The 23,352-nt window shown below is 44.2% G+C and overlaps 1 protein-coding gene across 3 annotated transcripts in view; it reads right to left on the bottom strand.

The window, feature by feature from the left end:
- The window catches only part of AIMP1 (aminoacyl tRNA synthetase complex interacting multifunctional protein 1), a 132,112-nt gene that overhangs the window by 80,249 nt on the left and 28,511 nt on the right, over nt 1-23,352 (bottom strand). Inside the window, exon 1 of one of the 3 annotated variants that reach the window (XM_069743720.1) lies at nt 14,640-14,775. The exons of the other annotated variants lie outside the window; for them this stretch is intronic. The gene's annotated coding sequence lies outside the window, so the exon portion shown is untranslated. Of the gene's footprint in view, nt 1-14,639; nt 14,776-23,352 lie in introns of those variants that run through there. 3 annotated transcript variants of the gene reach the window in all.

Genomic DNA, 23,352 nt, shown 5'->3' with positions numbered 1-23,352 from the left:
TACTTCCGGCGCGGCGGATTGTGGGATTCAAGGACATCCAGACGGAAGTGGACAGACAATTTAAGGTAATTATATAGATTTATTTTTTATGCTTTGATTATATAGCGCTATCATATGCCGCAGCCGTAATCACTGTCCCAAATGGGACTCACAATCTAAGTTCTATATCTGTAAGTCTTTAGAATTGCTCAACAATATATATAGCTTTTGGATAGGACAAAACGGTGTTTGTTTAGTTGAGCTTTCATTAACACTTAACCCACGTACACGTCGAACGCCAAGTCTATTCCCTCTTCCACCACGACCTCGCTTTTCACCACTCATATTGTATTTACCCTTCCCCTCTTGTAACCTTAGGCCGACACCTGTCAGTCACTTGTCACTAAATGAACAATCACTATTTATTTTCTTAGATAGTGTGCCTGAACAACATGGTTACACCTAATGATTTTTGAGAGGAAATGTGGCCTTCTGATTTGTCAATGCAACACAGTTTTATTCTAAATGATTTGTATAAGCAAACTGGGCCTCCTGGCTGCACCCCAATATTAGGCCTAAAGATTTTTAGTTTCAACGGTTTTTATTTCAGAAAACATCTTTTAACATGAGACTCATAAATTGTAAGAATCAAGGATCCCCTCGCAGGGGAAAATATAGAACAGGTTCATAAGCAGTGAAGTACATTACAATATACAATATCCTTGATAGTGTAAACTTAATTGCAAGTATCTGATATACAATTAATTTAGTCATTTTCAGATTAGTGGGGGGGAAAAAAAAAACAAAGGTGAGAATCAGAGGCTTTGAGTGTAAGGCTACTTTCACTATAGCGTCATGTGACGTCCGTCGCAATGCGTCGTTTTGGAGAAAAAACGCATCCTGCAAAGTTGCCCGCAGGATGCGTTTTTTCTTCATAGACTTGCATTAGCGACGCATTGCGACGTATGGCCACACGTCGCATCCGTCGTGCGACAGAGGCGTTGTGTTTTGGCGGACCGTCGGCACAAAAAAAGTTCCATGTAACTTTTTTTGTGCGTCGCGTCTGCCATTTTCGACTGCGCACGTGCGGCCGAAACTCCGCTCCCTCCTCCTAGGACATTACAATGGGGCAGCGGATGCGTTGTATAACTGCATACGCTGCCCCGTTGTTCATTTATTTCACAACGTCCGTCGGTACGCCGGGCCGACGCATGGCGACGGCCCCGTACCGACGGAAGTGTGAAAGTAGCCTTAGTGACAAGAGATAAGCTGACATGTGTACTTAGGTCAGATATACCAATAAACTGCAGAAATCCAAACATTAGGGCACCGTTATATGTTGAATGGTGAGGGACATTGTCCTGGAAAAATTGTCATCATTGTGCGCTTGGATCCAGGGATCCCAGATGCTCTGGAACGTAACAATAGTATCAGATTTAGTGGCCTCGATTTTCTCGTATAGCATTAGTAGGTCTATCCGTCTCCTCACTTGTATAAATGACGTATTTTTTTTCCATTGACTTGTGATATGGTTTCTGGTGGCCACAGTAATAAAATCAATTAGATGACAAGTTCTGTTATCAGTATGAACCGGTCTGTCTCCCAAGAGTTAGGGTACCGTCACACTATACGATTTACCAACGATCACGACCAGCGATACGACCTGGCCGTGATCGTTGGTAAGTCGTAGTGTGGTCGCTGGAGAGCTGTCACACAGACAGCTCTCCAGCGACCAACGATGCCAAGGTCCCCGGGTAACCAGGGTAAACATCGGGTTACTAAGCGCAGGACCGCGCTTAGTAACCCGATGTTTACCCTGGTTACCAGCGTAAAAAAAAACAAACAGTACATACTTACATTCCGGTGTCTGTCCCTTGCCGTCTGCTTCCCGTACTCAGTGACAGCCGGCCGTAAAGTGAAAGCACAGCACAGCGGTGACGTCACGGGACCTGACGGACACCGGAATGTAAGTATGTACTGTTTGTTTTTTTTTACATTTACGCTAGTAACCAGGGTAAACATCGGGTTACTAAGCGCGGTCCTGCGCTTAGTAACCCGATGTTTACCCTGGTTACAAGCGAACGCATCGCTAGATCGGTGTCACACACACCGAGCTAGCGATGACAGCGGGAGATCCAGCGACGAAAGAATGTTCCAAACGATCTGCTACGACGTACGATTCTCAGCAGGATCCCTGATCGCTGCTGCGTGTCAGAAACAGCGATATCGTATGGATATCGCTGGAACGTCACGAATCGTACCGTCGTAGCGACAAAAGTGCCACTGTGTGACGGTACCCTAAGACTGTCGGTGACAGAAGCAGTTCTTTTTTTTAGAACTGTGTTGATTAACTTTACCACCTTTCCAAAGAGACTTCACTATTGGACACGTCCACCAAATGTGGAGTGTATCTCCCTCATCCGTGCATCCTCTAAAGCATTTGTTAGGGTTTGTATTATAAATGTTATGTAAAAAGCTAGGAATGTAGCGTATCCTATGGAATAGTTTAAGAGATGTCTCGGTTAATGAGATTTGGTGACTTACTTTTAATATATTTTCAGAACATTTAAACCATCTTTGGGGTGTGAGGGTAACTCATAAGTCATTCTCCCATTGTTCCATGACCGTAAGTTTTGAGTCATTTCTGCGGTGAATTGAATGTAGAATACAGATATGATATAAGGCCGTTTCCCAATGGGTCACAAACATTTTAATTCGAAGCTTGTAGGTTTTGGTGCGTTAGTGAACATGGTATGCAGGAAATTAAAGATTTGTTCAAGTCTGAAGTTTTCCGAGGATGGTATGTGATATTTTATGATCAAGTCTTGTTTCGACATTAGTGGAAAATGTGATGTTAAATCTTGTAACCTAGTTAATTTGTTTTGTTTCCACCAAGTATGATTTTTAGAAGCCACACCGGGAGGAAACATGGGATTGTCAAATAATTCTAAAAGTGGTGAGGGTTGTGATTGAAGTGAAAATTGGAATCTATTAGCTCTCCAGATACGTAATGAATGGGATGTATAAGGTGAATGTAAATCTTTTGGCAGTGGTCCGGTGGTCCAGATAAGACTCTCCAAGTAGTAGGGTGCTATATGGGAGCTTTCTGTCTGAGACCAGATGGGTGCATGTTGCTCAGCAGTCACTGCTGCTAGATGAGCTATTTGAGCTGCTTTGTAGTATATGGAAAAATTCGGTAAGGAGACTCCTCCTTGTCGTTTGTGTCTAAATAGAATCTGTTGGGAAATGCGTGATTTTTTATTGTTCCAAATGAAACGTAATATTTGTTATTGTTTTTTGAGTGTCAGTGAAGGTAATGGAATTGGTAGGGCGCGAAATAGATAAAAAAATTGGGGTAATGTTACCATTTTTATTGAGTGAATTCTGCCTAAAAAGGAGAGCGACGGGGTGGACCAATGTGATAAAGCTTGTGTGAACTTTTGTAATAGAGTTAGGCCTAAAGATTTTTAAGTGGAAATGTGGCCTTCTGATTTCCTGCTGAAACAGTTTTATGACAAACGATTTGGATAAGCAAATTAGGCCTTCTGGGTGCACCCCAATATTAGGCCTAACGATTTTTAAGTGGAAATCTGGCCCTCTGATATCTCACAGCTTTATCACAAAAGATTTGGATTAGCAAATGGGACCTCCTGAGACTGCAACACAGTTTTTTTGCACAATTTCACACAGGACAGGATCCTATCTAGCCAACTGACAAATTCATTTGCAAAACTAGCAAGAGCAGCTTCTCTGCACTGTGACACTGAGAAAATGGCGCCAGCAGAACAAGATGTCCGCTCATTATACAGCACCACTATCATAGCCAAAATAATAAAATCACTAGTGGAAAAGCAATGATTTACCGAACCTGTGACCGAATTTTGCCAACTTTGAGTAAAAATGTTTGTGAATCCAAACACGAATCCGAATATGCTATGTTCGTGCCGAATTTGAGACTGGCGAACGTTTTCCGAACAAGTTTACTCATCTCTAATTATTATAGTTCATAACGTTACAAATGTGAAGATATCAAGTTATATTTATGTAATACATGGGAAAATGCTTTGCGAATATTTACTACCAGGCCATATGTCTATATTATTCTTTATTCACTGTGGAATCCTAGGAGTCATCATTTTTATTTTTTTTCATCAAAGTAGCTGTATGAGAGCAGATTTATGCAGGATGAGCTGTATTTGTCAGTGGCACCATTTTGGGGCATATAAAACTTACCAACTAACTTTTATGAACTCTTTATAAGGAGAAATAGAGAAAAAAAACTGCAGTCTGTCTTTCATTTGTTGCACATATAAAAGTGGTAATTTTATTCTGTGGTCAACATAATTATAGTGATACCACATTTATGTAGTTCTGTGTTTTATTGTTAATATGCAATAAATATGTGATTTAATAATCATTTTTATTTATATGGCGCCAACATATTCCGCAGCACTGCACAATTAAGCAGGGACATGTACAGACAATAAAGAAACTACTATATAAAACATTTCAACTGTTACAGTAGGAGTGAGAGTTTGAAAAAAATAAAATACCGTAGTTTGTGTGTCGAGATATTCTAAGAGCCCCAAATTTTATAATTTTCCACGAGGGCTTATTTCTGGTGTGTGAGAAGGTGAAGCTTTAATTGGTACACTGTTATATACAAGCACTTGACCTCTCTTTAGTACACTTTTTGATAGGCAAAATGAACAAAAAACAGCTATTTTGGATTCCTTTTAGTGATGACCATAGGTGCTCCGATGTTATCCAAGCATCTGGGAGTGCTCGTATGTTCCAGCCCTTCCACCCCACCCGTATTATTTGCAGCTGATAGGGAATCCCTACATGTGTTGAGGCTGTCTAACAGGCAATTCCCAGGTGTCAATGAGGTCTACCGGCCGCAAATCATGCAGCCACGGGGACTGGAACATAATATACGAGCACGCCAGATGCTGGGATAACACCTGACCATGCTAAGAGAAGGCGTTATCCGAGCACGTTCGCTCATCGTTAATTCCTTTCCTCTTTTTTTTAACACTGTTCACCATTAAGTGTAAATGATATGTTAATTTTACTCTGCAGGTTGATATAATTATGATGATACCAAATAGAATTAGGGTTCCTTTTTTATCCATTACTACTTTTGCACGCAGAAAAAAAAAAATTACTTACGGTAAATAATATTTTATTGCCATATTCTGAAACCCATAACTTTTATGTTTTCTGTATACAGAATGGCACAAGAGATTATTTTCACTTATGCTGGCGGGGAAATAAAGATCATTTTCCCCCACTGAATTCAGCTGCGTGCAGACGCCAAATAGCATAATAACGCTATTAACCTGTAAATTAACAGCATGTCTGCAGGTTAATAGCGTTATTTCTGGTGACAGCTTTCATACTCTTGTATACCTGGGGTTACTAGGTGTGACATGTTACAGCAGATTGGTCCAAAAAGTGGACAGTTGGAATCAATGTACCAATTCAGCTTTCAAAACAGGGCAATATGGAGAGTTCTACTCTAGTTCCAGTAGTCAGCTGCCAGTGAACACTAGACAGATGGCAAACACTACACACCTCTAAAGGTACCGTCACACTTAGCGACGCTGCAGCGATACCGACAACGATCCGGATCGCTGCAGCGTCGCTGTTTGGTCGCTGGAGAGCTGTCACACAGACCGCTCTCCAGCGACCAACGATGCCGGTAACCAGGGTAAACATCTAAACATCGGGTTACTAAGCGCAGGGCCACGCTTAGTAACCCGATGTTTACCCTGGTTACCATCGTAAAAGTAAAAAAAACAAACACTACATACTTACCTTCCGCTGTCTGTCCCCGGCGCTGTGCTTTCCTGCACTGACTGTGAGCACAGCGGCCGGAAAGCAGAGCGGTGACGTCACCGCTGTGCCTTCCGGCTGGCCGGCGCTCACAGCCAGTGCAGAGAAGCACAGCACCGGGGACAGACAGCGGAATGTAAGTATGTAATGTTTGTTTTATTTACTTTTACGCTGGTAACAAGGGTAAATATCGGGTTACTAAGCGCAGCCCTGCGCTTAGTAACCCGATGTTTACCCTGGTTACCAGTGAAGACATCGCTGAATCGGCGTCACACACGCCGATTCAGCGATGTCTGCAGGGAGTCCAGCGACGAAATAAAGTTCTGGACTTTCTGCAGCGACCAACGACATCACAGCAGGATCCTGATCGCTGCTGCAATGTCAAACTGAACGATATCGCTAGCCAGGACGCTGCGACGTCACGGATCGATAGCGATATCGTTCAGTGTGACGGTACCTTTAATAGGAATCGCAGGGCCGCGCTTAGTAACCCGATGTTTACCCTGGTTACCATCCTAAAAGTAAAAAAAACAAACACTACATACTTACCTACAGCCGTCTGTCCTCCAGCGCTGTGCTCTGCACTCCTCCTGTACTGTCTGTGTGAGCACAGCGGCCGGAAAGCAGAGCGGTGACGTCACCGCTCTGCTTTCCGGCTGACCGACGCTCACAGCCAGTACAGGAGGAGTGCATAGCACAGCGCTGGAGGACAGACAGCGTTAGGTAAGTATGTGCGGTTTGTTTTTTTTACTTTTAGGATGGTAACCAGGGTAAACATTGGGTTACTAAGCGCGGCCCTGCGCTTAGTTACCCGATGTTTACCCTGGTTACCAGTGAAGACATCGCTGAATCGGTGTCACACACGCCGATTCAGCGATGTCTGCGGAGAGTCCAGCGACCAAATAAAGTTCTGGACTTTCTTCCCCGACCAGCGACAGCACAGCAGGGGCCTGATCGCTGCTGCCTGTCACACTGGACGATATCGCTAGCGAGGACGCTGCAACGTCACGGATCGCTAGCGATATCGTCTAGTGTGACGGTACCTTTACTCAGTAACACTAGACTGTCCCAAGAGGGCTTCATCTCCTTTCCATACCCCAGAGAAAACTGTACAAAGAAACTTGCCAGTGTCCCACCACTGGAAAAACAGAGGGGACGAAATCTAGATTACAGTTGTAACTATCACACCCATCAAAAAAACAAACAAAAAAACAAGGATTAAACCAGTGGGGATTACACAAGGGAATCCCCAACAGAACAAACAAATAGACTTGATTTTATTACCAGATTATCTAGAAAGGTCTAGGTCCACAAAGAACAGGAACATCAGCAGATGACTGGTGTAACAGCTACAGCGAATGCCAAACAGCTAAATTATTATGTCATGCTATGTTTTAGTAGTGAATTAACATAGTAACATAGTTAGTAAGGCCGAAAAAAGACATTTGTCCATCCAGTTCAGCCTATATTCCATCATAATAAATCCCCAGATCTACGTCCTTCTACAGAACCTAATTGTATGATACAATATTGTTCTGCTCCAGGAAGACATCCAGGCCTCTCTTGAACCCCTCGACTGAGTTCGCCATCACCACCTCCTCAGGCAAGCAATTCCAGATTCTCACTGCCCTAACAGTAAAGAATCCTCTTCTATGTTGGTGGAAAAACCTTCTCTCCTCCAGACGCAAAGAATGCCCCCTTGTGCCCGTCACCTTCCTTGGTATAAACAGATCCTCAGCAAGATATTTGTATTGTCCCCTTATATACTTATACATGGTTATTAGATCGCCCCTCAGTCGTCTTTTTTCTAGACTAAATAATCCTAATTTCGCTAATCTATCTGGGTATTGTAGTTCTCCCATCCCCTTTATTAATTTTGTTGCCCTCCTTTGTACTCTCTCTAGTTCCATTATATCCTTCCTGAGCACCGGTGCCCAAAACTGGACACAGTACTCCATGTGCGGTCTAACTAGGGATTTGTACAGAGGCAGTATAATGCTCTCATCATGTGTATCCAGACCTCTTTTAATGCACCCCATGATCCTGTTTGCCTTGGCAGCTGCTGCCTGGCACTGGCTGCTCCAGGTAAGTTTATCATTAACTAGGATCCCCAAGTCCCTCTCCCTGTCAGATTTACCCAGTGGTTTCCCGTTCAGTGTGTAATGGTGATATTGATTCCTTCTTCCCATGTGTATAACCTTACATTTATCATTGTTAAACCTCATCTGCCACCTTTCAGCCCAAGTTTCCAACTTATCCAGATCCATCTGTAGCAGAATACTATCTTCTCTTGTATTAACTGCTTTACATAGTTTTGTATCATCTGCAAATATCGATATTTTACTGTGTAAACCTTCTACCAGATCATTAATGAATATGTTGAAGAGAACAGGTCCCAATACTGACCCCTGCGGTACCCCACTGGTCACAGCGACCCAGTTAGAGACTATACCATTTATAACCACCCTCTGCTTTCTATCACTAAGCCAGTTACTAACCCATTTACACACATTTTCCCCCAGACCAAGCATTCTCATTTTGTGTACCAACCTCTTGTGCGGCACGGTATCAAACGCTTTGGAAAAATCGAGATATACCACGTCCAATGACTCACCGTGGTCCAGCCTATAGCTTACCTCTTCATAAAAACTGATTAGATTGGTTTGACAGGAGCGATTTCTCATAAACCCATGCTGATATGGAGTTAAACAGTTATTCTCATTGAGATAATCCAGAATAACATCCCTCAGAAACCCTTCAAATATTTTACCAACAATAGAGGTTAGACTTACTGGCCTATAATTTCCAGGTTCACTTTTAGAGCCCTTTTTGAATATTGGCACCACATTTGCTATGCGCCAATCCTGCGGAACAGACCCTGTCGCTATAGCGTCCCTAAAAATAAGAAATAATGGTTTATCTGTTACATTACTTAGTTCTCTTAGTACTCGTGGGTGTATGCCATCCGGACCCGGAGATTTATCTATTTTAATCTTATTTAGCCGGTTTCGCACCTCTTCTTGGGTTAGATTGGTGACCCTTAATATAGGGTTTTCATTGTTTCTTGGGATTTCACCTAGCATTTCATTTTCCACCGTGAATACCGTGGAGAAGAAGGTGTTTAATATGTTAGCTTTTTCCTCGTCATCTACAACCATTCTTTCCTCACTATTTTTTAAGGGGCCTACATTTTCAGTTTTTATTCTTTTACTATTGATATAGTTGAAGAGCAGTTTGGGATTAGTTTTACTCTCCTTAGCAATGTGCTTCTCTGTTTCCTTTTTGGCAGCTTTAATTAGTTTTTTAGATAAAGTATTTTTCTCCCTATAGTTTTTTAGAGCTTCAATGGTGCCATCCTGCTTTAGTAGTGCAAATGCTTTCTTTTTACTGTTAATTGCCTGTCTTACTTCTTTGTTTAGCCACATTGGGTTTTTCCTATTTCTAGTCCTTTTATTCCCACAAGGTATAAACCACTTACACTGCCTATTTAGGATGTCCTTAAACATTTCCCATTTATTATCTGTATTCTTATTTCTGAGGATATTGTCCCAGTCTACCAGATTAAGGGCATCTCTAAGCTGGTCAAACTTTGCCTTCCTAAAGTTCAGTGTTTTTGTGACTCCCTGACAAGTCCCCCTAGTGAAAGACAGGTGAAACTGTACAATATTGTGGTCGCTATTTCCTAGATGCCCGACCACCTGCAGATTTGTTATTCTGTCAGGTCTATTAGATAGTATTAGGTCTAAAAGTGCTGCTCCTCTGGTTGGATTCTGCACCAATTGTGAAAGATAATTTTTCTTGGTTATTAGCAGAAACCTGTTGCCTTTATGGGTTTCACAGGTTTCTGTTTCCCAGTTAATATCCGGGTAGTTAAAGTCCCCCATATCCAGGACCTCATTATGGGTTGCAGCTTCATCTATCTGCTTTAGAAGTAGACTTTCCATGGTTTCTGTTATATTTGGGGGTTTGTAACAGACCCCAATGAGAATTTTGTTACCATTTTTCCCTCCATGAATTTCGACCCATATGGACTCGACATCCTCATTTCCTTCGCTAATATCCTCCCTTAAAGTGGACTTTAGACAAACCCCTCCTCCTCTCCGATTTTTACGATCCTTTCTAAACAGACTGTAACCCTGTAAGTTAACTGCCCAGTCATAGCTTTCATCTAACCATGTCTCGGTTATTCCCACTATGTCAAAGTTACCTGTAGATATTTCTGCTTCTAGTTCTTCCATCTTGTTTGTGAGGCTTCTGGCGTTTGTGAGCATGCAGTTTAGAGGATTTTGTTTTGTTCCAATCTCCTCGCTGTGGATTGTTTTAGAAATGTTCTTACCTCCCTTCTGAGTATGTTTTCCTGGATCTTCTTTGTTCAAGTCTAATGTTTTTCTTCCCGTCCCCTCTTCTTCTAGTTTAACGCCCTCCTGATGAGTGTAGCGAGTCTTCTGGCGAATGTGTGTTTCCCAGGTTTGTTGAGGTGTAGTCCGTCTCTGGCGAGGAGTCCATCGTACAAGTAATTCACACCGTGGTCCAGGAATCCGAATCCTTGTTGTCTGCACCATCGTCTTAGCCAGTTGTTTGCATCAAGGATCCTGTTCCATCTCCTGGTGTCATGCCCGTCTACTGGAAGGATAGAAGAAAAAACTACCTGTGCATCCAGTTCCTTTACTTTCTTCCCCAACTCTTCAAAGTCTTTGCAGATTGTCGGTAGGTCCTTCCTTGCCGTGTCATTGGTGCCAACATGTATCAGAAGAAATGGGTGGACGTCCTTGGAGCTGAAGAGCTTTGGTATCCTATCGGTCACATCCTTGATCATCGCACCTGGAAGGCAGCATACTTCTCTTGCAGTTATGTCCGGTCTGCAGATGGCTGCTTCTGTGCCTCTCAGTAGTGAGTCTCACCACCACCACTCTTCGTTGCTTCTTGGCTGTACTTTTTGCTGTCACTTGTTGCTGTGTGCCCTTTTCTTTTTTGCTTGCTGGTATTGCTTCATCCTTAGGTGTGCCATCTTCATCCTCTACAAAGATTTGATATCGGTTCTTCAGTTGTGTGGTTGGTGATTTCTCCATGGTCTTCTTGCTTCTTTTGGTCACATGCTTCCACTCATCTCCTTTCATCATCATCTCTGACACTTTTTTCACCTTCTGTGACCAGTAGAGATGCTTCTGTTCTGTCTAGAAAGTCTTCATTCTCTTTGATGAGTTTCAAAGTTGCTATTCTTTCTTCCAGACCCCGCACCTTTTCTTCTAATAGGGCCACTAGTCTACACTTCTGACAGGTGAAATTTGATTCTTCTTCTGGTCGATCTGTGAACATGTAGCACATGCTGCAGCTCACCATGTAGGTTGTCACATCTGCCATGTTGCTCCTAGATCCTGCTGACTTGCTGTGTGTTTTCCTTCTTGTGTAATCTACTCAGCCAAGCTTTCTTGCAATAATGTCCTACAGGCAAAAATTCGCGCGCGGATTGGTGATGCTTTCCAAGCAGCTGGTCCCGGCTGTACCCAACGATCTTCTAGCTTAGGGAGACTCTTCGCTTTTCCCAGAAGGCACCTGGAATATGCAAATTAGCCTCTTCAAGCTTGAATCCCTGGTTTGGTGATGCTTTCCAAGCAGCTGGTCCCGGCTGTACCCAACGATCTTCTAGCTTAGGGAGACTCTTCGCTTTTCCCAGAAGGCACCTGGAATATGCAAATTAGTCTCCTCAAGCTTGAATCCCTGGTTTGGTGATGCTTTCCAAGCAGCTGGTCCCGGCTGTACCCAACGATCTTCTAGCTTAGGGAGACTCTTCGCTTTTCCCAGAAGGCACCTGGAATATGCAAATTAGCCTCCTCAAGCTTGAATCCCTGGTTTGGTGATGCTTTCCAAGCAGCTGGTCCCGGCTGTACCCAACGATCTTCTAGCTTAGGGAGACTCTTCGCATTTCCCAGAAGGCACCTGGAATATGCAAATTAGCCTCCTCAAGCTTGAATCCCTGGTTTGGTGATGCTTTCCAAGCAGCTGGTCCCGGCTGTACATGCTATACATGCTTTAAACTAGTTAAAGGGAACCGTCAGCAGGATTGTGCACAGTACCCTACAGACACTGTCACGTCGGCACCGTTATACTGATTAAATGATACCTGGGTGATGAAATCCGTAATGGGGTTGTTGTTTAATCTTTATTTTCAGTTTTGTGATATTGTGATTTTCGTGCCCTAAGGAAGGTCTGGTGTATGTGGTGCTCTGATTATATATTCATAACGCAGACTGACAGGTCACTGATACTTCACTGACCCGACCCCTAGTTTGCATAAGGAATACCTAACATGCTGAAGAGTGAGAAAAAGCGCTTCTTCAGGCAGGTTGCAACATAATTGCATGTTTAGTGTGGCAAGAATACATTTTCTTGATGTTATCCAGCTAGTGGGAAAAAATAAACAATTTATAAATGGCGCCCGCCGCACCTGCGCAGTAGCAGCTAATGGTGTCCATAACTGTGATGCAATAGCTGCTACTGCGCATGCGTCGGGGCACCATCTTACATCTCCTCCAAGATGGCGCCGCAGTAGCAGCTATCTGATCACAGCTAGACCCCGATTGCTGGTACTGCACATTTGCGGCAGGCGCCATTTTCAAACTGTTCTTTATTTTTCTTCCCCTAGCTGGATAACATCAAGAAAATATATTATTGCCACACTAAACATGTGATTATGTTGCAGAGCTGGTGCCATGGCTGGCACCTGCCAGCAGAAGCATTTTTTGTCTCTTTCTACAGCATGTTAGGTATTCATTATGCAAAATAGGGGGCAAGTCAGTGAGGGAGCAGTGACCTGTCAGGAGTCTGCATTATGAATATATAATCAGAGCACGCAGGGCAGCGATCAGGGCATTACTGCCCGTACTGCAGTATGGGGCCTGATGACCAGCAGCACACAGGGGCCACCCGCAGGGTTCCGGCCTCTTGTGCTTCTGCTCACTGGGCCCCATTGTGCACTAATGTGCTGTGTGCTGCAGGCCTGTGGCGCAAACATCGGCGCTGGGGCCCGGGAGCTTTCTAGGAGCTGTGCACGGCCGTCTAACCTTTTCTCACGCAGTGGTGCCGCAAGTGAGAGCACCGATCAGCTAATGAACTCCGGTGAACTCTCGCGGCGACTCAGTGATACACTGCGGGAGGGATTACCTCCTGTCAGTGTATCACTGGAGGCCAGGTAGAGCGGTCATGACTGTTTAATATTGACTTTTTGGATTGCTACTTCCAATAGGTGGCACTAGAGTTATAGTCCTCTTATTTTCTGAAGAGACAATTTGCAGATTTACTTTCACACAAAAATTGTAAGGCTCATTTTGATTTTGCCAAAAGACATGGGAGACTCTCCAAATGCCAAAGCAACGCAGCTCATCACCCCAAGAACACGATCACCACAGTGAAACATGGTGGTGACAGCATCATGCTGTGGGGATGTTTTTCGCAGACAGTGACAGGAAAAATGTTCCGAGTCAAGGGGAACATGGATGGTGCGAAATGTAGGGATATTCTTGAGCAGAACCTGTTTCGATCCATCAGTGATTTGAGACTGAGACAGAGGTTCCCATTCCAACAAGACAAAGACCCAAAGCATACTGCTAAAGCAGAGAATCTGTGGTCAGACTGAAGATTCCGTTCACCAGAGGAAACCATCTAACTTGAAGGAGCCAGAGCAGTTTTGTCTTGAGGAATGAGCAAAAATCCTAGTAACAAGATGTGGAAAGCTCATAGAGACTTATACAATGCGACTTGCAGCTGTAATTGCTGAAAAAGAAGGCTATACAAAGTACTGACATTAAGGGGGTGAATAGTTACGCAGACTGAAATTTTCAGTTATTTTTTCGTATTAGTTGTCTGCTTCACAATAAAAGAAAACCAAATGTTCACAGTTGTAGTAGGCATGTTCTTTACACGAACTGATGAAAACCCTCAAAAATAAAAAAAAGTGAAATTCTAGGTTGTGAGATAGCAAAGCATGAAAACTGCCAAGGAGGGAGGTAGGGGGTTGAATACTTTTGCATTATACTTCTCTGTACGACTGATGCAAAGTTTGTTGTAAGTACAGTTCCCTTTAACACCTGATACACAACTCTTGATATGTAACTATTTAATTCACACTATATATTATATATATGTATGTGTGTGTGTATATTAATATAAATGCTGTATATTGAGCTGTGGATAAGGCACAAATGTCAACATACACAGTATATATATTTTTATTTCTATTTATTTTTACTTAAAAATGGATTGGACAGCTAATCTCTGAGCCTAATCTTTTCTCAGTGGTAAAGTATTAACTGAGCTCATACATTCCTCAACTTGTAGGAAACCTTATCAGCATTTTGTCAAGTGAGGGAAGAATAATCACACAGACAGCAGAAAGCAAATGTCAAACTGCAATACACAAAAACAATCATCAGCTTACAAAAAAACCTAAATATTGGTGTAGTAGCGGTAGTTCTAGATTCTGTACACAAGTAATTCAAGCTGTGCCATGGTATGCATCCACTACTCAACAGTATGGTATGTAAGCACAAGAGACTAAATCTTAACCCCAAACCTCCTCCTTGGTGTGAGCCAACGCATAGATCGTCCATGCATAATACACAACGAGGATTGCTTACATTGTGCACACAAACCAGGTTGTAGGAGAACGTCACTCAACACCCACCAAGCAAAGAGGGCCCTGAAATGACACTGAAATGTCAAGAATGGGCAAGACCAAGCTCCTATCACAGGAATACTTGATCGTGTTGCCCCCATTTACGAAAGTTTACAAACAAGTTTTATAAAATTAAAAAGATATACGATACCTTATATTTGATGCAGAGAAAGAATAACGTGAGACTACATAAGAGTCAGACTTAGTCCGTCTGTGGTAAGAAGCAACTGGCCCGTCACTCAAGGAATGGCATTCCTCAGCGAGCTCCCACCTCCCCGCAGCATGGGCGCCCAGGCCTAGCGCTCCTGTGAAACACGAGAGGTCACACAAGGGGGTGTATGGCATGGACCCTTAAGGAACGCTTTATTTCATTTCAACATATTTTAGGTGACATTTGCTGCTAATATTGTAAAGTCTTCATACACGGCACCGTGTCTGGGGGCCAGTCGGGTTCTTGTTTTTCAAATTACATCATGTTTTGAATATAAATCCTAAAATTTCTCTATAGGAAAAAATATATGTTACAAAACAGAAACGCTTGTAAGACATGCCATATGTGCGCATGATGGAAGCTAGCCCAACATACGTCATTCACAATATAAAAAGAAACCCGCACAACCCCCAAAGGGATGTGCCCGCACACGTTTCCACATCACAAATACAGAATGAACCCAAAGCCCAATAATTCTACACACCAACAGCGTGTAAAGTGCTGGGCGGACTGGCATTCAGCATCGCCCACACCTGTCCATCACAAAATAGACCAGGCAAAGGAGGACAGCTGCACTGAGGCCGAGGGGGCCAAGCAATCAAACACGGTGGTCATTTCACTTGGTCCCAGGCCAAATCTTACAAATCACCATCCTAAAATAGACTAATTCAACTGCTGGGAACCAAGTGTGACATGGCCAGGCACTATGCATGAAGAACATTACCAGACACGCTCTGCCTGGTGGGGAGAATGAAAAACACAGAATTCTCACATGTGTGATATAGAAATGGACACTTAAAAGGAAACCTGTCAGTGCGGAGTAATCTACAGACAGTGTGAAGTGTTAGGTCGGTGCAGTTATACTGATTAAAATGATACCTTGGATGATGAAATCCGTCTTGTGGTGGTTGTTTAACCCCATCATGACCGAAGGTATTTTCGTCTTCATTTTTTGCTCTCCTTTTCCCAGAGCCATAACTTTTTATTTTTTGGTCAATATGGCCATCTGAGGGCTTGTTTTTTGAGCGAACAGTTGCAATTTTGAACTACACCATTGGTTTTACCATGTTGTGTACTGGACACGGCAAAAAAATTCCAAGTGTGATGAAATTGCAAAAAAAAATGCAATCCCACACTTGTTTTTTGATTCACTTTTTTGCTAGGTTCACTAAATGCTAAAACTGACCTGCCATTATGATTCTCCAGGTCATTACGAATTCATAGACACCAAACATGTCTGGGTTCATTTTTATCTAAGTGGTGGAAAAAAATATATAGCGCCATTCCATTTTTCGTGATCTCGGGTTGGGCGAGGGCTTATTTTTTGCGCGCCGAGCTGAAGTATTTAATGATACCATTTTGGTGCAGATAACGATCTTTTGATCGCCCGTTATTGCATTTTAATTCAATGTTGCAGTGACCAAAAAAAGTAATTCTGGCGTTTTGACTTTTTTTTTCATTATGTCAGTATCAATTAGGTTAATTTTTTTTATATATTGATAGATCGGCCGATTATGCGATACCAAATATGTGCATGTTTGAATTTTGTAATTGTTTCATTTTGAATGGGGCGTAAGGGGATGAGTTGAACCTTATTTTTTTATGTTTTTAAAAACTTTTTTTTTTACTTTTGGCATGCCTCAATAGTCTCCATGTGGTGCTCTGATTAGGTATTCATAATGCAGACTGCAAACAGGTCACTGATCCCTCACTGACCTGCCCCCTAGTTTACATACTGATTATTATATGTATTTAAAAAAAAAAAAAAATCACCTTCAGCACGCCTGCACTGCAATATCATCGCATGTATGCTGTGCATTAAATTGTTTATTTAGTATTATACATTGACTCTGGAAAAAAAAAAACCTCCAAAAATCAGAGATGCAAAAGATGCTACTGCGCAGGCAGTTCCATTTTGCTAGAGGAAAAAAAAATTGTTTCCACCAAGATGGCGCTGCTGGCGCCTGCACAATAGCATCAATCGGGATCGCCAATAGATGCTAATGCGCAGGAGCGGTCGGCGCCAATTTGAGAGATTTTTTTTTTTCAGAATCAATGTATAGGACTAAATAAAACAATTAAATGCACATCATACATGCGATCATGCTACAGTGCCGGCACCTGCTGAAGTTGTTTTTTTTTTTCTCTTCAATACATATAATAATCAGTATGCAAAGTAGGGGGCAGGTCAGTGAGGGATTAGTTACCTGTCAGAAGCCATCAGTATGAATATCTAATCAGAGCACCACATCAACCCCTCATTACAGGCCCGTACAGGAGAACGGGCATATCTAAGGGTATCGTCACACAGTGGCATTTTGATCGCTACGACGGCACGATTCGTGACGTTCCAGCGATATATCCGTGACGTTCCAGCGATCTCGCAGTGTCTGACACAATCCTGCGATCAGGGACCCCACTGAGAATCGTACGTCGTAACAGATCGTTTGAAACTTTCTTTCGGCGTCTAGTGTCCCGCTGTGGCGGCATTATCGCATGGTGTAACAAAGGTGTGCACGATATTGTATACGATGTGCTCATAGTAACCAACGGCTTCTACATCGCAAATACGTCATGAAATTATCGCTCCAGCGTCGTACATTGCAAAGTGTGACAGCAGTCTACGACGCTGGAGCGATATTGTTACGATGCTGGAGCGTCACGGATCGTGCCGTCGTAGCGATCAAAATGCCACTGTGTGACGGTACCCTAAGTCAAAACTGAAAATAAAGATTAAACAACCACAAGACAGATTTCATCACCAGGTATCATTGCAATCAGTATAACGGCGCCGACCTGACACTGTCTTTAGGGTACTGTGCACAATCCTGCCGACAGGTTCCCTTTAGTGTCTGCACATACACAGGGAGCAGAGATCTCACTGTCCCACCTGTAATTACGGTAATTATTTGCTGCACTTTTTGTAATTAAATCTTACATCAACTCAACTCTATTAATTATCCCACATAGACATTCTTTAAGATGATCGAGATCCTGAACTGTAGCTTCGTGATAAAAAAAAAAGACCATATGCAGGACTGCAGAGGTAAACGTTTTAAGATCTGAGCTGAACCACTAAGAAACAAATTTAGGACAATTCACCGAGCAATAAATTTTATTTGGTACACCTGATTTCCGAGAAATCTTTTCCAAGAAATGTTCTAACATCTGCAGTTGTTACAGAGTGCAATAAAAGATATTCTTCACATGTTTGCCATACATTTTATTATGGTATAAATTATGCCTCATACTTTAGTCCTCAGAACCCATTACCGGAAAACATGAATAAGAACCTATTACAGAAACAATTGCACATAATGATTGTTGGAAGGTGGATCATAGAAAACAATGTTTGTCTGAGGGTTGCCAGCTATGAACAGAGCTCTACTCGAAATAAGCGCATGGAAGCCATCACTCATCTTGAAGGAAAGCACTACAGTTTTCACAAAGTTTTCTGCGTCAGTGTTTTTAGATCTTTTAGTCAGATGTTTCTATGGTTGCTCAAATACAATTATCAAGTTTATAAGAAGGCTCAATAATTACAGTGTTGACCCTTATTTTTCAAGACTTTTGGGTTTTTTGCAATGTATTGCCCAACAGCTGGATATCAGCTTCTGGGTCAAATTCTGTCTGATGACAACACACCATAACATAGCAGGAATTACAAACCAACAATCTGCCTCTTCGTCAACCTCCCTATGGGAAGCCCATAAAGTAGTGTTGAGAGGCTGCTGTATTCAAGAAGCCTCTCCCAAAAAGTAAGAAAGAGGTAATAGAGTGGCTTATCTGGAGGGGAGAGTGTTGATCTTAGAGTCTCAGATCAAGAGCTCACCTACCCCAACAACGTATCGAGACCTCTTACACGCTCGCACCGAACTCGACCTTTGTCTTTCTGAAAATGCAGATCATGCCATTCGATGGTCACAACGCTTTTATGCTCTCAACAAAAGTAATTCCAATCTGGCTCGCCGCTTAAAGTGTTAACCATTTCCCCACCCTCCCATACGTTTACGTACATCTTCTGGCATCACATCAAACCCACAAAAGATTACCCATAAATTTCGACGTAAACTTGAACAATTATACAATGACCCTACCACTGATATCTAGCTTCTCTGCGTTACCTTCCTAAATTCCATTCCTCTTCCAATTCTAACCCAAATCTGGCTGAACTCCTCGATTAAACCATCACTCCTAATGAAATAGAGTTAGCTATCCGACAACTGAAACCTAACAAAAAAACAGGTGCAGATGGATTTACAGCTCTCTATTACAAATAATACACGCCTGTTCTAATCCCTCGTTAACTATTTTAATTACTTAAAGGGAAGGTACCGCGTTTGTAGATCATTAATTAATCAATGTAATGTAGCATAACATGCTGTTATAACCCAGATATGAATGCATGTAAAACAGATTCCGTGTGTTATATGAGTAGAAAGAATGCACTGGGGGCTGACATCTTGGTTTTGCAGCAGTAGTACGTCACTATCAGTGTCAGATTACGGCACCCCATGGACATAGGAGATAATAGACCGGCTCGGACCCTATCTGTAACATTGCAGCAGCATTAGCAGTGAGCTGGGCACGCCTCTGTGGGCTGCACAACTCACTGCTGTAGGTGTGACTGGCTGCCATTTTATTAGAGCCCTGTGCTATCTGCCGAGCTCCACTTGCTCTCTATCACAGGAGAGAAGAAGCCCTCACTTCTCCTCTGTACTCCAGGCACTGCAGGTTCTGGGCAGACATCCTCTGCTCTCACACTCTGCCGTGTGTGCTTCTCCTGCTCTGTCTCCGCCTCCCCACTTGCACAGAGTCCCAGTGATCTCCGGTAAACTGCACTCTCCCCCTGTGTCGCTCTCCCTCTCTGTGCGGCGTGTTGGGGTCTCTGTGCGGCGTGGGGGGGTCTGTGCGGCGTGGGGGGTCTCTGTGCGGCGTGGGGGGGGGTCTGTGCGGCGTGGGGGGGGGTCTGTGCGGCGTGGGGGGGTCTGTGCGGCGTGGGGGGGGTCTCTGTGCGGCGTGGGGGGTCTCTGTGCGGCGTGGGGGGGTCTCTGTGCGGCGTGGGGAGGTCTCTGTGCGGCGTGGGGGGGTCTCTGTGCGGCGTGGGGGGGTCTCTGTGCGGCGTGGGGAGGTCTCTGTGCGGCGTGGGGGGGTCTCTGTGCGGCGTGGGGGGGTCTCTGTGCGGCGTGGGGGGATCTCTGTGCGGCGTGGGGGGGTCTCTGTGCGGCGTGGGGAGGTCTCTGTGCGGCGTGGAGGGGTCTCTGTGCGGCGTGGGGGGTCTCTGTGCGGCGTGGGGGGTCTCTGTGCGGCGTGGAGGGGTCTCTGTGCGGCGTGGGGGGGTCTCTGTGCGGCGTGGGGGGGGTCTCTGTGCGGCGTGGGGGGGTCTCTGTGCGGCGTGGGGGGATCTCTGTGCGGCGTGGGGGGATCTCTGTGCGGCGTGGGGGGTCTCTGTGCGGCGTGGGGGGATCTCTGCGGCGTGGGGAGGTCTCTGTGCGGCGTGGAGGGGTCTCTGTGCGGCGTGGGGGATCTCTGTGCGGCGTGGGGGGGGTCTCTGTGCGGCGTGGGGGGGGTCTCTGTGCGGAGTGGGGGGGGTCTCTGTGCGGCGTGGGGGGATCTCTGTGCGGCGTGGGGGGGTCTCTGTGCGGCGTGGGGGATCTCTGTGCGGCGTGGGGGGGGGGGGGGGCTCTATGCGTGTATGCAAGCATCGTCCGATGGGACTACAAGTCCCATCGGACGATGCCTGCTACAATGACAGTGATTGACACATTAGCCAATTATGGGACAGTAATAGTCCCATCATCCGGCTAATGTGTTGAATGAAAAAAAAATACTCCATACATACATGCTACATACATGCTACATACAATACATTCATACATTACATACATATAGACATACAGTACATTAAACGTAGATTTCATACTCACCATTACTTGTCACATTGTTCCCCGAAGCCAGTGTCATCTGTAAAAAAAATATTAAAAAAACAAACAACCAATATACTCCCTGTCCGCAGAAATCCACGAGTGTCCCACGACGATCTCCCGTGGAGAGCAGCAGCATCAGATAATGCGACTGCTCTCTAGGGGCTCCAGGAACACAATGACAGCAGGAAGGTATCCTTCCACCACTGTATTCCTCCGCCACTGTAAAAAAAAAAGTCCCTAGTCTCACTTTATGCCATTGCTGTATGAGAAATTTTCCCAGGCAGCAATTGCCATAAAGTGAGACCTTGTCCTAAGGTAACCTCTCAGTGATGCACTGGAGGAGCCATTGTCTCCTGTCAGTGTGTCACTGAGGGTCCTATAGAGCGGTGACATCACCCGATGTCACTGTTCTATAGGGGAGATCGTCGTGGAACACTCGATATTAATTGGACTACGGCGGATAGGTAGTATACGGTTTATTATTTTACGTTTTTTGCAGGCGCTGAAGTATGGTAAGTATGGTGAAATGAAGAATATTAAAATACTTTTTTCCTAATGTGTGCGTGTTTTTTTTTAACCCTTTCTTACTATTAGATTAATAACGGATAGGCGTCTCATTGACGCCTCTCCGTTATTAACCCGGCTTAATGTCACCTTACAATAGCAAGGTGACATTAACCCTTCATTACCCCATATCCCACCACTACACGGGAGTGGGAAGAGAGGGGCTAAGTGCCGGAATTGGTGCATCTTACAGATGCGCCATTTCTGGGGCGGCTGCGGACTGGTATTTGTAGCCTGGGAAGGGGGGGGGGGGGGGGGAGGCAATATCCATGGCCCCTCTCTAGGCTATGAATATCAGCCTGCAGCTGTCTGCGTAGCCTTTCTGGCTATAAAATATAGGGGAACCCCACGCAATTTTTTTTTGGGGGGTCCCCCTATTTTAATAGCCAGTAAAGGCTATACAGACAGCTGCGGGCTGATATTCATAGCAGGCTACAGATATTGGCCCCCGGCCGTTGGCTTTCCCCCTCTGAAGCAGAAAATTGCACGGGCGCCCACGCGGTTTTTTTTGTTTTTTTTTTTTAAATTCAACCCTCATAAAGGCCTCTTTCACACTTGCGTCGGTACGAGTCCGTCGCTATGCGTCGGGCCGACGTACCGACGCACGTTGTGAAATTTGTGCCCGACGTGGGCAGCGGATGCAGTTTTTCAACACATCCACTGCCCATTCTGAAGTCTGGAAGGAGGGGGCGGAGTTTTGGCAGCGCATGCGCGGTAGAAAATGGCGGACGCGCTGGACAAAAAAAGTTCACTTGAACGTTTTTTCGTGCCGACGGTCTGCCAAAACACGACGGATCCGTTGCACGACGGACGCGACCACGCGACGTGTGGCCATCGGTCACGATCTGTCGCTAATACAAGTTTATGGGAAAAAAACGCATCCTGCGAGCACATTTGCAGAATCCGTTTTTTTCCGCCAGATCCGTTTTTTCCACTGGATCCATTTTTTCCCGCCGGATCCGTTTTTCCCCGCCGGATCCGTTTTTTCCCGCCGGATCCATTTTTTCCTGCTGGATCCGTTAATTCCCGCCGGATCCGTTTTTTCCCGCCGGATCCGTTTTTTTCCACAATTTCCTTTTTTTTCTGCCAGATCAGGTTTTTTTTCCATCGGATCCGTTTTTTCCCGCCAGATCCGTTTTTTTCCACAATTTTCTTTTTTTCTCTGCCAGATCAGGTTTTTTCCATCGGATCCTTTTTCCCCGCCTGATCCGTTTTTTTTCCGCCGGATCCGTTTTTTTTTCCACAAGTTCCTTTTTTTTTCTGCCAGATCAGTTTTTTTTCGCCGGATCCGTTTTTTCCCGCCAGATCCATTTTTTTCCGCCTTATCCGTTTTTTTCCGCCTTATCCGTTTTCTCCCACAATTTCCTTTTTTTTCTGCCAGATCAGTTTTTTTTTCCATCGGAACCTTTTTTTCCCCGCCTAATCCGTTTTTTTCCGCCGGATCCGTTTTTTTTCCACAAGTTCCTTTTTTTTTCCTGCCAGATCAGTTTTTTTTCCATCGGATCCTTTTTTTCCCGCCTAATCCGTTTTTTTCCGCCAGATCCGTTTTTTTTCCCCACAATTTACTTTTTTTTCTGCCAGATAAGTTTTTTTTTCGCCGGATCCGTTATTTTCTCATTGAGTTGTATTAGCGCCGGATGGCCACACGTTTCATCCGTTTTTTGCAGGATCCGTCAAAACAGCTGTTTCCGCCGGACGGAAAACACATACAGAGGAACGGTTGAATCGCGATCTCACCCGCCGCTATTGCGGGCACATGTCAGTCATGTTTTTTTTTTTATTGACAGATTGGGCGATTCTTAACGCGGCGATACTAAATATGTGTAGGTTTGATTTTTTTATTGTTTTATTTTTGATGGGGCAAAAGGGGGGTGATTTAAACTTTAATTTTTTTTTTTTTCATATTTTTAAAAACATTTTTTTTTACATTTGCCATGCATCAATAGCCTCCATGGGAAACTGAAAGCTGGCACAACTCGATCGGCTCAGCTACATAGCAGCGATCATCAGATTGCTGCTCCGTAGCTGAATTACAGGCTTGCTATGAGTGCCGACCACAGGGTGGCGCTCACAGCACGCCGTCATCAGTAACTATAGAGGTCTCAAGGACCTCTATGGTGACCATCCTGACGCATCGCCAACCCCTGATCATGTGACGGGGG

The sequence above is a fragment of the Ranitomeya imitator genome, chromosome 1 (genome assembly GCF_032444005.1).
Source record: "Ranitomeya imitator isolate aRanImi1 chromosome 1, aRanImi1.pri, whole genome shotgun sequence".
Lineage (NCBI taxonomy): Eukaryota > Metazoa > Chordata > Amphibia > Anura > Dendrobatidae > Ranitomeya > Ranitomeya imitator.
This window is presented reverse-complemented; position numbering and strand designations above follow the sequence as displayed.